A 15,619-nucleotide genomic window follows, 5' to 3' on the forward strand; every position below is an offset into this window, starting at 1 on the left:
ACCAACATGTCCACTGAAGTCCGCTCCAATCACCACTATCTCCTCCTTTGGTATCCTTTCCACCACTCATCAAACTCACTCCAGAATTATTCTTTCTCTTGTGTCTTACAACCAACTTGTGGGGCATATGCGCTAATAACATTCAGCAATACACCTTCGATTTCCAGCTTCATACTTGTCACTGTCTGACAGTCTCTTCACCTCCAGCACACTTGACATACTCTTCCTTCAGAATTACCCCTACCCCATTACTCCTCCCATTCGCACCATGGTAGGAGAGTTTGAACCCACCTCCGATACTCCTGGCCTTATTCCCCTTCCACCTGGTCTCTTACACACACAGTATATCTACCTTTCTTCTCGCCATCATATCAGCCAGCTCTCTCCCTTTACCAGTCATAGTGCTAACATTCAAAGTTCCGACTCTCACCTCCACACTCCTACCCTTCCTCCTCTCTCGCTGCCTCTGGACATGCCTTCCCCCTCTCCTTCTCCTTCTCCCAACAGTAGCATAGTTTCCACCGGCACTCTGCTGGTTAACAGTACCGGTGGTGGTCGCTGGTAACCCGATCCGGTATGGAAATGTTCTTCATGATCCGCATATTTGATTTGGCAAATATTTTATGCCCGTATGCCCTTCCTGACGCAACCCCCCCCCCCCCCCAGACACCAATTTATCCGGGTTTGGGACCGGCACTAAGGATGTACTAGCTTGTGCACCCTCAGTGGCTGGGTTGAAGAAGTTATACTAATGTAACCCAGCATATTTCCGCCCGCGGCGGGATTCGATCCACAAATGCGCTCCACCACGAGGCGACATCGCTAACCCCTCTACCAAAGGGGGCCGACTCCCTGACGGTCGGCCAGTGAGTGTCTTTGTAGGTTACAGTAGTCACCTTCTCCTAGAAGCGCGCCCTCACGCTTTGTTATTCCTGCGCTCCGAAGGGACTTCTGAGGATCTGCACGCTTCCGGACACTTCCGGATCCCAGCTGCCGCCAATGTAACCGAGCATATTTCCGCCTGCTGTGGGATTCGTTCCGGCTTGTACTTCACCACGAGACGACATCGCTAACCGTTCGACTAAAGGGGGCCGTCCCCCCTGGCGATCGGTCAGTGAGTCTTTTTGTAAGTTACACTAATAAGCAAATACAGCAGAGCAAGATTGTTGAAGAGCTTTACCGACAGATACAAATGCATCACAAGGTAAAACCCAGGTTTGCCGACGGGGAAGATGGTGACGCTACAGCACTATTTTTGATTTGAAAGGGATCTCTTGGATCGAAGTAACCAGGACATTCAACATTTGAAAGCTTGTGCAAGAAAATGCCATCAGACATGGGTCATATATTGGTTTACAAATGCAATCATTAATGCTTCTTCAACTTTAGATTGTCCATAAATGGATATAAACTGCTATAATCAAAATCCAAGACAGAAGAGCCACGAGGCTTATCTCCACCATTGATCTCGTGCCGCCGCGGTCCATGTGCACACGTTGGAAAGATATAAGGACTTTTTAATATTATTCCACCATTCTTTAGAGTAACAGCTTGTTCAATCATGACAGCGTGTCCAGACTTTACTAACACCAAAATTAACATGATCAGAGTTGCAGGTTGATTTTTGTTCTTTGCATGTCCAAACATCAACACGTTGCATTAGTCAAATGTGCCTGTCCGCCATGACGGGATGGGAAAACAGGAAGCTTGATATCCTATCAGGAAAGGCGTACGGATGGAGGCGTCATCAGTCAGAGATTAATTGGTCTGACTAATTTGATCGGATTTTGATGTCACTTCGACCTCTCATTGCCCACACCCAGCTTTGGTTTGCCCATTAATCACTCATAAATGTCTGTCACAGCAGGAACCAGGGCTCGTCCAACATGTTCAGCTTCTGTCAAGAGGCTGGAGAGAGGCTGACATATGGAGAAAACGAGGAGCACAGAGACATGGAGCGACGGGTTAAGGTGACTCGGCACATGAGGGAGCTGGCCGGCGGGATTCGGCCTTAGACCTTTCTAACAAGTGTTTTTCGAAACAAACAAGCACAAATGGAGAGCAAGCAAACAAAACCTACTTAAATATGTTGATCTTTGGGGTGATTTCTCTCAAACACAAAGTAATCTGCCCAGAAGATATCACAGCAAATGAGCATTTCTACAGATTTCCCCACAGCGGAGGCCCTGCTTTGTGTAATGGCTCGCTACGCCTGCATGGACCACCATAATAGGCACTTGCTAAGTATTGCTCAAGGCTATTGAATTTTGACTGATTTTTAACAATCTTTTTTTTTTTGCAGCATGCAATAAAGTTTCAATAGCCTATCTTCCTTAAAGTGACATTTAAGGGGCGTCCGGGTAGCGTAGCGGTCTATTCCGTTGCCTACCAACACGGGGATCGCCGGTTCGAATCCCTGTGTTATCTCCGGCTTGGTCAGGCGTCCCTACAGACACAATTGGCCGTGTCTGCTGGTGGGAAGCCGGATGTGTACGTGTCCTGGTCGCTGCACTAGCGCCTCCTCTGGTCTGACGGGGCGCCTGTTCGGGGGGGGACTGGGAGCAATCGTGCGATCCTCCCACGCGCTACGTCCCCCTGGTGAAACTTCTCACTGTTAGGTGAAAAGAAGCGGCTGGTGACTCCACATGTATCGGAGGAGAACATGTGGTAGTCTGCAGCCCTCCCCGGATCGGCCGAGGGGGTGGACCAGAGACTGGGATGGCTCGGAAGAGTGGGGTAATTAGCCAGGTAAGATTGGGGGGGGGGTAAATAAATGAATAAATAAATAAAAGAAAGTGACGTTTAACACGCCCTGTGATGGCCTGGTGGTCTGTCCCGCCTGTCGCCCAGTGACTGCTAGGATAGGCTCCAGCATACCCGCAACTCTGGCAGCATGATAAGTGGTTTGGATGATGGATAGATGGACATTTAACACATCAGTAGACAAGTTGTTTTGTATATTGATATATTTGTATATTAATATATATAATATGGTTAACCGGTGGGCTAAAGGGTCCGACCCGGTAGGGGCTAGCAAGTCTACTTATCTGTGGTCGTTACAGTATATTGTACAGTATATTACTTCCTGGACACTGGATATTAAATAGAGTTGATTTGTAAAAATCTTATTGCGTATTTTAAACACATTGTCAATTATTTTGGATGGAGTTTACTTTTGAGGCAATTGATCCATATTACCGGCTCAAAATGATCCAAATTAACATTTATCCCCAGTACCGTAGTACCGTACAACCCCCCCCCCCCCCGACGATACTGATCAATATAAGAAATACAAACAACCTTGAACGTTTGTTCACCTGTTCCATAATGATGATGGGCTCTGCCAGCACTGGCAAAGCACTAGCACACATTTGTGTGGAGACAGATCTGTCCATGCTAGCCAGCCTTCAATCCCCCACCCCCACCAACACACTCATACACAGCACCATCACCCGTCGTCTTGATCTACACCCTTTTTTCGCCTCAAAACGGGAGTCAGTGGCTACAGCTTAAAAACAAGCGTCTATTTAATCTTGAAATGTTGGCCACGATGAACCAGCAACGAAAGAAGCCCGCACAGGAAAATGGTCAATCCTACTCGAGAGAGGAAGACCTGGAGAGAGTCATCAACAGCATAATCAAGAGATGAAAAATGGAGCGGTGGAAGGAACATAGGAGAGAGAGAGAGAGAGAGAGAGAGAGAGAGAGAGAGAGAGAGAGAGAGAGAGAGAGAGAGAGAGAGAGAGAGAGAGAGAGAGAGAGAGAGAGAGAGTGTGTGTAAAATAAAGGTGGGGGCCTAAGGTGAGATGGATGGATCTCTGAGTTGTCTGGCTTTCAGATTGTCCGGCGGTCAGATTGAATGATGCTCGTATGACATTTATTGGGGCCCGAGGACCAGAGTAAACCATCAGCGAGCTGGATGGAAGAACAAGAGACAAAAGAAAGAGAAGAGGAGGAAGGGGAATGAGGGGGCAAGCATGTGGGGGGTGGAAAAAGGAAAGGGAACGGGGGAGTGAGTAAGACAAGAGGAACTGTGGGTTTCTGAAGTTTATGCGAGAGCTCTGTCATTTGCAAGACAGCCCCCGTACAAAGGAACATATCCTCCAAACACATTCTTACTTTCCTTCCCCTCTCTCGTCTTTCTTCGTCTCCTCCAGCCAAGGAAGAAAATGCTGAAATCCATCAGCTGTTGCAAGGGAGTTGTGTGTATGGGAGGGTGGTGGTGGTGGTGGTGCAGAATCCTTTTATTATTAAGGAACAAAAGAGAGGAAGCCTGAGCACCACACGTCATCCATTTTGGCAGCCCTCCCTTACCCTCACGGCCATCACTCACCTCCATGACTCCTTCAAGCACAGCACAAGTGACATTCATCCAGGAGGCAAGTGCATTTATCTCCAGTACACTTTGGGGATACTTCGGGTACAGTATACGGTGGGGCAGTGGGTGGTTACTCTATCTATACACCCCAGTAAGAACACGCATGAAGCTAATGGAGGAGGGAGATGGTTCAAGGTACAATAGGTCGTTTTTTCCGCTGACTAGTGGACACCTTTTTCCATGTTGGACACATTGTGGACTGCACTTTGGAGCATATGAGGGATATGTTTAGCTCTAAGGATGGAAGTGTTGGTCTACCTGTTGGTGGATTCATTTGTTCTGTTCACCACTTTGATCATATCGGACTTAAGGCCACTAGAGGTCCTGACTGGGGCTTCACACTCAGTCCCGTGTGGACTTTCTGCATATGAGAGATGCACTTTGTCTGTACAACCAGAAACACCAGAGTGAAGCTCATAAAGACAGTGTGAAAACGTATCATAGTTGGCAATCCATTCATGTAAAACATGTTTATATTTTAGTGAATCGCTTTGTTACAGCAGCACGGGGGCGCAGTGGTTAGCACGGCAGCCTCACAGCAAGAAGCTCCTGGGTTTGAGCCCCGGGTTAGTCCAACCCTGGGGGGTTGTACTCTGTGTGGAGTTTGCATGTTTTCCCCGTGTCTGTGTGGGTTTCCTCCCACAGTCCAAAGACATGTAGGTCAGGCGACTCAGCTGTACTAAGTTGTCCCTAGTTGTGAATGTGTGTGGGGGCCCTGTGACGGACTGGCGTTCTGTCCAGGGTGTCTCCCCGCCTGCCCCCCAATGAATGCTGGGATAGGCTCCAGCATCCCCGTGACCCTGGGAGCAGGATAAAGTGGTTTGGAAGATGGGTGGATTTTTAAAAAAAATTTTAAGTGAATCCCTTTGTTACAGCAACAAGACATAGCATTTATACAGATCATCATTTCGAAGGCACCGCTGCCTTCATCAAGGCCAGGGGTGTGAAACATGCTCAGAGTCAGAAACACTTCGTCATTTCATGAAACATCGTTCTCCTCAGCCCACAGCAGTGCAACACAAAGACACAAACACATCCAAAAACTACAAGAACACATATATTCTAACTAACACATACATCCAAACCAACACAGATGTCTAAACTAAACAAACACATTCACTGTCCAGCAGAGCGAATGCCAGCCAGGATGACTGTGGGAACTGCCGGTCTGCATGGGCTAGCGGTTAGCTTAGCCTGCCTCGTTTCCGCGTCCTGTCAAACCGCCCTCGGTGCTTCCTCTTCCGACACAGCGCCAGGCAGGGCCGTGGTCCCTGGGCCCACAGGACGCGGCAGACCAAGCTCTGCCAGCCGATCCAGCGCCAGATCTCCCAGTCATCACACGAAGACACAAACCTAAGACGCAGATGTGGGCAAAGACACTGCATAGAGGGTACTGGGTGAGGCCGCTGGAAACGTGAATTCGCGCCGCCATCTTCCCACACCGGAAGCAGAGGCTTGTTGTGGCTGATAGTCTAATTGATTGTTGTATAAAAAATAAAATGTTACCAGCAAATTTCATTGTTTAAGTGCCGGGACAGTGCTATTACACACACAGTGGTGCTTGAACGTTTGTGAACCCTTTAGAATTTTCTACATTTCTGCATAAATATGACCTAAAACATCATCAGATTTTCACACAAGTCCTGAAAGTAGATAAAGAGAACCCAATTAAACAAACGAGACAAAACTATTATACTTGGTCATTTATTTATCGAGGAAAATGATCCAATATTACATATCTGTGAGTGGCAAAGGTCACAACCTTAGCTTTCAGTACCTGGTGTGACACCCCCCGATGCAGCAATAACTGCAACTAAACGTTTTTGGTAACTGTTGATCAGTCTTGAACATGGGCTTGTAGGAATTTTAGCTCTTTCCTCCATACAGGACAGCTTCAACTTTGGGATGTTGGTGGGTTTCCTCACATGAACTGCTCGCTTCAGGTCTTTCCACAACATTTAGATTGGATTAAGGTCAGGACTTTGACTTGGCCATTCCAAAACATTAACTTTATTCTTCTTTAGCCATTCTTTGGTAGAACGACTTGTGTGCTTAGGGTCGTTGCCTTGCTGCATGACCCCCGTTCTCTTGAGATTCAGTTCACGGACAGATGTCCTGACATTTTCCTTCATTTGCTGGTATATGTTGTACGCAGATGACATTCTTTTGTTTATATCCGATCCTGAACGCTCTCTTTCCTCCCTATTTAAAATTATTGACAAGTTCTCGTCCATTTCAAGTTATAAAGTGAACTGGACAAAGTCTGAGGCTCTCCCTCTGTTGCAGCTGCCGTCAGGACTGTGTAGGTAACATATAGCTAGCAGAAAGCACTATTAACGGGGACAAACTGATACACGGTAGCCATCGGATCTCTGGTCTCACTAGAATGCCAAACAAGGGCAACCGGCCGTTTATTTATTGAAAAGCATAATTAGTAGCACCTGTAGAGTAATCACCCGCCCCCCTCTGCACAGTGACGTCAGCATAAGGGCATTCAAGACAGACAGTGTTCATCGGTGTTCAACACCCCCACTTGCTCTTAGGCTGATTACAGTATGCAGTTGTCAGGTACATCTAGCAAAGAAAACAAAAACATCTTACATACCAAAAACAAAAGAAACAAACTTGTCAAGCAGAGCTTTAGTTACAGGTTTAGTCAAAATATCTGCAACCATGTCTGATGTGGGGCAATACTCAATAGTTATCCTTCCATCACTAAGTGCAGACCGAACAAAATGATATTTGATGTCAACATGTTTACACCTTTGACGACATACAGGATTCTTGGACAGAGCAATTGCACCCTGGTTATCCTCATGGATAGTCACTGGTGTATAATCACACCCCATATCCATCCCATTCAACAGTTGAACAAGATACATACTCTCCTGTGTAGTAGCCGCCAAAGCCATGTACTCGGCTTCACATGTGGATAAAGCAACAGTGGGTTGTTTCTTAGACTTCCAAGAGATAACAGGACCCATTTCAGAGAGGCAAAAACAATAACCAGTAATACTTCTTCTGTCATTCTGGTCTGCAGCCCAGTCAGCATCACTGAATGCAATAAGGTTAAGGTTCACATCACTTCTCTTGTAACACAATTCATGGTTAACAGTTCCCTTCAAATATCTGCTTTGCAACTACCCAATGCTGCTCTCTTGGGTCAGACAGGTGTTGTGACAGTTTACTTACAATGAAGCTAAGGTCTGGTCTAGTACTTGTCATTACATAGATCAAACTGCCAACCATTTCTCGGTACCTCCTCGAATCAACAGGGTTACCTTCATCATCAAATTTCAGTTTGTTCTCACATGGGGTCGATCTTGGTCTGCAGTGAGTCATGTCAAACCTCTCCAGGATTTTTGTGATGTACCTCTTTTGGTTCACCTTTATTTCACCATCTCCCTGTGTAAAGTCAATACCAAGGAAATGTTTTAGTTTACCAAGCTCTTTCATCTTGAATTGGTCTCCCAATAGCTCTTTCACATTCCTGAGGGTTTAACTGTCACTTCGCTGCAACAAGAAGATCATCGACCCAGACAATCAAAATGATTCTCTCACTCCCAGTTTGTTTGCTGTAATCACAGTGGTCAGCTGGGTTCTGAACAAAACCATTTTGGCAAAGGAAATCATGCAGCATTTTATTCCAGTTTCGTCCTGACTGTTTCAGGCCATAGAGTGACTTGTTGAGCCTACAGACTAGTCTCTCACCAGTTTGAGACTTAACCTCAAAACCCTCTGGCTGTTCCATGTATAGCTCACAGTCAATGGGAGCATGTACACTACCGTTCAAAAGTTTGGGATCACCCAAACAATTTTGTGTTTTCCATGAAAAGTCACACTTATTCACCACCATATGTTGTGAAATGAATAGAAAATAGAGTCAAGACATTGACAAGGTTAGAAATAATGATTTGTATTTGAAATAAGATTTTTTTTACATCAAACTTTGCTTTCGTCAAAGAATCCTCCATTTGCAGCAATTACAGCATTGCAGACCTTTGGCATTCTAGCTGTTAATTTGTTGAGGTAATCTGGAGAAATTGCACCCCACGCTTCCAGAAGCAGCTCCCACAAGTTGGATTGGTTGGATGGGCACTTCTTTGAGCAGATTGAGTTTCTGGAGCATCACATTTGTGGGGTCAATTAAACGCTCAAAATGGCCAGAAAAAGAGAACTTTCATCTGAAACTCGACAGTCTATTCTTGTTCTTAGAAATGAAGGCTATTCCATGCGAGAAATTGCTAAGAAATTGAAGATTTCCTACACCGGTGTGTACTACTCCCTTCAGAGGACAGCACAAACAGGCTCTAACAGGTACTATTTAATGAAGATGCCAGTTGGGGACCTGTGAGGCGTCTGTTTCTCAAACTAGAGACTCTAATGTACTTATCTTCTTGCTCAGTTGTGCAACGCGGCCTCCCACTTCTTTTTCTACTCTGGTTAGAGCCTGTTTGTGCTGTCCTCTGAAGGGAGTAGTACACACCGGTGTAGGAAATCTTCAATTTCTTAGCAATTTCTCGCATGGAATAGCCTTCATTTCTAAGAACAAGAATAGACTGTCGAGTTTCAGATGAAAGTTCTCTTTTTCTGGCCATTTTGAGCGTTTAATTGACCCCACAAATGTGATGCTCCAGAAACTCAATCTGCTCAAAGAAGTGCCCATCCAACCAATCCAACTTGTGGGAGCTGCTTCTGGAAGCGTGGGGTGCAATTTCTCCAGATTACCTCAACAAATTAACAGCTAGAATGCCAAAGGTCTGCAATGCTGTAATTGCTGCAAAAGGAGGATTCTTTGACGAAAGCAAAGTTTGATGTAAAAAAAATCTTATTTCAAATACAAATCATTATTTCTAACCTTGTCAATGTCTTGACTCTATTTTCTATTCATTTCACAACATATGGTGGTGAATAAGTGTGACTTTTCATGGAAAACACGAAATTGTTTGGGTGATCCCAAACTTTTGAACGGTAGCGTAAATATGCAGTTTTTACATCCATTTGGTGCAGCTCCAAACCATATTGTGCAGCAACCTGCATTAAACTGCGTACAGAGGTCATATCAGCGGTTGGGGAAAAGGTCTCACTATAGTCTATCCCTTCAATTTGACTATAGCCTTTAGCTACATATCTTGCTTTATATGTGGTTTCAACTGGGTTTTCCTTAACGCTGTAAACCCATCTGCCCCCCACTGCATGTTTACCTTCTGGCAATGTTGTTAGGGTAAAGGTGTCATTTTCCCTCAGGGAACTCATCTCATTCTGCATAGCTTTAGCCCATAGTGAGGACTCTGGTGAGCCTAGGGCTTGTTTCAGGGTCTGGGGTACATCACAAATAACCCTGTAACAGTAGTCAATGCTGGTTAAAACCTGGTCATCACACTCATAATCATCTAGATACGGGGGAGGTCTCCGGTCTCTCCTTGGACGACTACCTTCCCCACTCATGTTGGTGTCTGACTCACATTGCTCTACATCTTGTGTACTCTGACTCGTCATCTCGATTTGTGGTTGGGTCTTAGCGCCCTCTCTAGGCAGAACACATTCACTGGTTTCCTGGTCTGTCTGAGTCTGACATTCAGTAGCGCTCTTTGTAATGAACTTCACCAACCTGTTCTTAAACGCTTTCCCTGTGTCTGGATAGTATACCAAGTATGCAGGACTGTTCTTGTCATAACCAACAAAAATACCCTTTTCACATCAGGGATCAAGCTTTTTCTTATTTTGTTTGTATGCATAGCACGCAGAGCCAAAAATATACATTTTGGAAAGATCAAGCTTCTTCCCGGTCAACATGTAGTATGGAGTCTGCCCTACACGCCCATTATAACATCTGTTACGGATAACCGCAGCAGTCTGAATTGCATATGTCCACAGTTCTTTCGGTAGGCCACTCTCAAGCAACATACATCTAGACATTTCAAGCAATGTTCTCCAGCTTCTCTCGGATGTCCCATTTTGATGAGGCGAGTAAGGGGCCGAGGTCTCGTGTCTAATGACATTTTTGCTAAGCAGTGACTGAAAATCTCTCGACATAAATTCTGTACCATTATCCGATCTGATACATTTGACTTTGCCATAAGGTGCAACGTCAGCAAAGAACTTTTCTCTGCCCTTCACCGTGTCGCTCTTGGATTTCAAAAAATAAGTAAATATTGCTCCTGAATAATCATCAGTGAATCTCAAAATGTACTTGAATCCATCTTTGGTTGTTGGCTTTATAGGGCCAGCTAAATCTGTGTGCACCAGTTCAAGTGCGACTTTAGCTTTTACATCTGCCTCTCTATTTCTGCTTTGGGCAAATTTACCTTGAATGCATATTTCACATGGCACCAAGTTACACTCAGTTTTGCCTTTAACACTCATTCCCTTAGTGACACTTTCCAATTTTAACACATCACCATAATTGCAGTGACCAAGGATTTCGTGCCAAGTCTGTACATCATAGCATGCATGACATTCATCATTTTCATCATTCTCGAGTTCATGCTCACCATTGTCGTAGACGTTCAGGTAGTAGAGCCTGTTGCGCTCGCTGATGTCGAACCTGGTACCGTCCTTATGGACGAGCTGGTCTCTGCCTTGTTGAACCTGGTACCGTCCTTATGGACGAGCCGGTCTCTGCCTTGTTGAAAGGTCACTGAGGCACCATTTGCAGTCGCTGTCTTCACGGAGAAGATGTCCTGTGGGTAGGAGGGAATGAGCAGCGCTCCCCTCAACGTCGCTTTCACCCGTCGGCCGTTGGTGTCTTCCAGAATCACCTCCGCGTCTCCTCTTCTCGTGGCAACACCAGTTGTCCTGGTCCCGTCAGCCAGCTCCAGGGTGTGTTTCGCTGGCTGGAACGTTGAGTCGAAGCTCTTAAACTTGCGTTGGTCGGTGATGATGTGGGATGTCGCTCCTGTGTCCACCATCAGGCCACCTTCGGAGCCCTCCCGCTGTCCGTCGCTGACCCGGAATGCGAACTCGTGCTCCTCTTCGTCGGCGGTAAGTATGGTGGCGTGCTTCACGTCATCCCTCCTCCTCCGTCTGCATGCGGCGTCGCTGTGTGTTGTGCGCCTGCAGAGAGTGCACCACTGCCTGGGCCGCTGGCCCCCTGGTCGTTTTGCTGACAGGCCCGGGCAATGTGACCCCTCTCCCCGCAGGAAAAACAGGTAACGTTCGCTCTCCCGCCCGCCCCGGGAATAGCAGTCACCTTCATCACTCCGTTATCAGGTTGCGTGTTCAGCTTCTCAGTGTTCTCAAAGCTTCTCAACTTAGCTCGGAACTCGGAAAAAGTCATGTTGTCATCAGCTTGGGTGGTGATATGAACAGCAAATGGCTTAAACGACTCGGGAAGTCCTTTCAATAGCATAGCGATTAGCAGCCCGTCGCTCAGAATCTCGCCTGCGTTTCTAAGTACTGTTATCGCCGTTTCGGCTCTGATGACATAGTCAGCAACAGTCTCGTTTGCTGCCTTCTGCAGCGTGGTTAATTCGACGTACAAGCTTATCACACGAGGCTTTCCTTTACCTGCGTAGTGTTCTCGGAGCAATTTTAATGCCTTTCGGCCATCATCTGCCGCTTCCCTCATGATCAGAGAGAGACTAGTGTCATCAAAAAATTGGATCAATTCAGCGAACGCTTCCTCATTTCTGCTCTGCTCGCTCTCCTCGTCATAATCCGCGTGAGTTGTGTCGGGCTCGTAAAGGATGCAGTCCTTCAAGCCTTGAAGGCGCAAATGTCCCAGAAACTTCGTTTCCCACAACTCATATTTCTTTTCGTCCCCGTCAAAAAAAAACAATCTGCTCCAACGGGTTCCCACGTCCCTCCTTGGCCCATAACCTGTTGCAGCTGCCATCAGGACTGTGTAGGTAACATATAGCTAGCAGAAAGCACTATTAACGGGGACAAACTGATACACGGTAGCCATCGGATCTCTGGTCTCACCGGAATTCTAAACAAGGGCAACCGGCCGTTTATTTATTGAAAAGCATAATTAGCAGCACCTGTAGACTAATCACCCGCCCCCCTCTGCACAGTGACGTCAGCATAAGGGCATTCAAGACAGACAGTGTTCATCGGTGTTCAACGCCCTCTTAAGCCATATTGCCCCAAAAACCTCTTCCAATCAGGCACTTTTGCTTGGCCTAAGAAAGCCATCAATTACTTTGGAACAACGTTCCCCACTCTACTGTCTGGCTTGATTAAAATAAAACGTTGACCCCCTATATAAAGCGTTGGTCTCCATTGTATCTCTCTATGTAGGGCAAGGCAAACTGTTATGCTCGCGCACCAGAACCCGACCCGTGTGGCGAAACCCAAGGCAGACAGACAGGATGACAGTTCAAAATCCAAAAAGGCGGTTTTATTGGGGGAGGGGAATAACAAGGAGGGGAGATAACAAATACTGCCACCAAATAATAAATGGAATAGAGTGGGGGGAATGTATGGTGCCAAAACGTTCTGTTAGTGGGATGTGTGAATAAACTATGTGTGGTATCCCGTGGTTTGCGTGTATAACTATGTGTGAGTGTTCTTAGCCTATGTGTGGTGCGGTATGTAAATGACCAGGAGGTGTTGAATAATGTGCGTGCACCTGGCAAGAAAGTCCAGTCCGTGATCCAAAAGGGGTTGTCTGAGGAAGTCCGGGTCCGAGATCCGGGAAGTCGAGTCCGAAAGGAAGGGTCCAGGTAGAGGGACACGGGGGGAGATCGCCGGAGAGGGCCGGGGAAAAAAACGTGACGGTCGCTGGGGACGAAGGAGACGCGGGGAGCCGTGGAAGTCGGGGAGGGAGAGTCTTGGGAGGAAACAGAGAGACGCGAATATTAGACACTGGGGAATAAACAGAATGCAAGAGGGCAAGGAACGCCGCTGGAGGGCTTGTCAGAGCTTTACCGCAGGGTTCAGTACGTCGAAGCACGGAGTGGTGTTCTGGGAGACTTCTTGTAGAGGGCTGCCTGATTGCCGCAGGTGCGCCTGATGGATGATGGCAAACACCTGGTGCAGTGCAGCGCTCTTCTCCTCAGAGCGCGAGCCGAGCGCTCGGATGTTTCCGGCACGTCCGAGCTGGGGGAGTGGCTTGAACGTGCCAGGGAGGCAGCTCGGGGCGGTGTAACCACAACACAAACATCCTTAAAATGAATTGTGCTCCGAAATTCAACTACCTACTGCAGGCCCTCACAATCCGAATCCCACTACAGTACTTTAAACAATTTGATCAACTTTGTAATATATTCGTATGGAACAATAAACGCCCAAGAATGAGCCTGCAAAAACTGCAGAGGCCAGTGGACAGAGGAGGCATTGCGGTGCCTAACCTGTTATTTTACCATTACGCTTTCACTCTTACGCATATGGCACGGTGGTCCTTGCCCCCGAAGAGAGCTCCCCCGTGGCTCCTCCATCTTGAGAGCACATTTGCACTCCTCTTACACCCATGAACTATATCACAGCCAAACTAGCCCCACAGTGTCGGTCACATCCTATTTTGTCCCATATTCAGTGGGTTAAGAGAATAGCTCAGATCCTTAAATTTGATCCCTTTCTTCATCGGTCCGCCGGGATCTGGCTAAATCCCAAGCTCTGTATAGATAAATCACCCTTCCTCTAGAAGTCATGGTTTCAGAAAGGTATCACAGTCCTCGCAGTCCTAGGCGACCTGTATCAGGGAGAAACATTAAAATCCTTTGAGTCACTTTTGCAGGAATTCGACTTACCACACACTCAATTTTGGGAGTATTTGCAGTTAAGACACCTGCTGGTACAAATTCTCGGCTCGCCGTCCATAGCCCCATCTAGTGGTGACAGTCTAGAAAGAGTCCTTAAGATCTTTGGACGTGGTCATGATGCTTCTGTCTACTACTCTATGATCCTTACAGCCTCAGATTCCAATATATTGACCCTAAAATTGACATGGGAAACTGATGTAAAGGTTTCATTTTCAGAGGCACAATGGGGAAGAATACTTAGGAATGGGAAAAAATGTCAAGGGAACTGCGAACAAGGCTGATTCAATTCAAAATTATAAACAGAGTCTACTGGACGCCATCCAGGCTGTGTAGAGTGGGTTTGGTGGACAGCTCAGAGTGCTGGAGGTGTCTTGACAAAGATGGTACTTTAGTACACATGCTTTGGAGTTGCCCAAAAATACAGGAGTTCTGGTCTGCTATACATAAAGATTTAAAAAAAATTACCAGCTTAGACATCCCTTTCTCTTCCAGTCTGTTTATTTTGGGTGACCCCTCTGCATTAAGTGATTTGACTCCACCGCTTGCTGACTGGATCCAGACTGCCCTTATGTTAGGACGGAAACTCGTGGTCAAAGAATGGAAAGCCTCCTCTGCACCAGCGCCATCTTTGTGGTACACTTCTCTTGGTCAGCTGGCTGCCCTAGAACAGTTATCATATAGGCTGCTTCATAAGGTGGAGGAATATCACTTGAAATGGGGGCAGTACCATTCTTATATATTGAGCGTTTAATGGCATTTCCAGCTCGTAAAAATAACAGTAACATATCACATGTAATGGAAATACCTGAGACACATTTGGTTAGAATACCTGTCGACAAGCAATGCTGCAAACTTTTAAGCACTCTACGCATCACAGTCATGTTTTTTCTTCTTTTGTTTGTTTGTTTGTTTTTTCCTCTTGTTTTTTTTTTCTTTCCTTATTTCAGGATGCCTCTCCTATCTTTTATTTATTTTTGGTCTGGTTGTGCTTGTTTCGTTTCTATTGCATTCTGATTTAATGTCCATGTTATTTGTAATTGAAATACTTGTGTTTATATATATATATATATATATATATATGTTTTGTTATTGCGAAAAAATAAAAAACTATTAATCATAAAAAAGAATTCGCTGGTATAATTCAGAATTCATTGTTCCATCAATAATGGCAAGCCGTCCTGGCCCAGATGCAGCAAAACAGGCCCAACCCATGACACTACCACCACCATGTTTAACAGATGGGATAAGGTTCTTATGCTGGAATGCAGTGTTTTCCTTTCTCCAAACATAACGCTTCTCATATAAACCAAAAAGATCTAATTTGGTCCATCCGTCTACAAAACATTTCCCCAATAGCCTTCTGGCTTGTCCACGTGATCTTTAGCAAACTGCAGATGAGCATTAATGTTCTTTTTGGAGAGCAGTGGCTTTCTCCTTACAACCCTGCCATGCACACCATTGTTGTTCAGTGTCCTCCTGATGGTGGACTCATGAACATTAACACTAGCCCATGTGACAAAGGCCTTTAGTTGCT

The sequence above is a fragment of the Lampris incognitus genome, chromosome 19, assembly GCF_029633865.1.
Source record: "Lampris incognitus isolate fLamInc1 chromosome 19, fLamInc1.hap2, whole genome shotgun sequence".
Classification (NCBI taxonomy): domain Eukaryota; kingdom Metazoa; phylum Chordata; class Actinopteri; order Lampriformes; family Lampridae; genus Lampris; species Lampris incognitus.